This window comes from Chiloscyllium plagiosum, unplaced genomic scaffold (assembly GCF_004010195.1).
Source record: "Chiloscyllium plagiosum isolate BGI_BamShark_2017 unplaced genomic scaffold, ASM401019v2 scaf_73614, whole genome shotgun sequence".
In the NCBI taxonomy this organism is placed as follows: domain Eukaryota; kingdom Metazoa; phylum Chordata; class Chondrichthyes; order Orectolobiformes; family Hemiscylliidae; genus Chiloscyllium; species Chiloscyllium plagiosum.
This window is the reverse complement of record NW_025171496.1, coordinates 1-938: the sequence shown is the minus strand read 5'-3', so window position 1 is coordinate 938 and position 938 is coordinate 1. Positions and strand designations below refer to the sequence as shown.

The following is a 938-nucleotide window of genomic DNA, read 5'->3' as shown; positions in this document are numbered from 1 at the left end:
TGCTGATTGAATGAGCCACTAACGTGCGAACTGCTCCAAAACATGATTCACGGCTTCTGGTGACAACTCTCGCACGGTGAATAACGACAGACAGCTTCCAAATGATGTCTTTCATAGACGACTTTGGGGGTACATTTGACAGACCGATTAGTTCAGGAAACCGTGGTGCGCGGTGACACCAGCGCATCAGCTTCTTCCCTGTCTTGGAAACGGGCCGCCTGCGCAAGGAATGCCAATGCGGTACTGCTTTTCGTGGAAGGATCAGAAGGCGGTAACTACACTCTCAAACAGAATGGCATATGATCACAACCAGGTTGGAGAAAAATTTACAATACTTTGCACAGTAATTAAATGGAGTTGCATTACATTTCACTACGAGAGCAGATTTGTTCAAGCAAATTCGAAGGCAGGTTTGCAGATGGGAAAGCAAGCAAGAAGGCTCCGTTCTTGTCCATGTTAAATGCTGCAGTTGAAGAAGATGGCAGTTTCTGCCCAGTTTCGAACTGGGTACCTTTCGCGCGTAAGGCGAACGTGATGACCACGACACTACAGAAACAAGCCGCAGTCGTCTTTGTGGAGGCTCAGTGGCATCCAGCACTGAAAGTTGAAGCATTTTACCTTTCACTTTTCTGTTTCCAACAGCTCGTTGTTTAATGGGACTTGTTTAATCATGGCTATGTGGTGAGCATGGACGAGATACACCGAAGTATCTGTTTCCACGCGGTGTGCGCCAATAACATTGTGTTGCTTACACCGGCTGTAAAGGATTACTTTTTAGGGGAGCTTGCCGTCGCAGTCTGTGGCACAATCATTTAGTCTGTTCGACTGCTCACGGGAGAAGTAGCATTGTATAAAAAATGCAGAAACGAACGACTTCCTTACTTTTGCTCCGACTGACCATACTGCGGAAAATTTTCCCAGATTCTCAGTTGAGGATT

General features: G+C 46.5%; 1 non-coding gene across 1 annotated transcript; it reads right to left on the bottom strand.

The window, feature by feature from the left end:
- Positions 1-483: 483 nt before the first annotated feature.
- On the bottom strand, positions 484-556 carry trnav-uac. Its single transcript has one exon. It is a non-coding gene; the product is annotated as a tRNA-Val (tRNA).
- Positions 557-938: the final 382 nt, after the last annotated feature.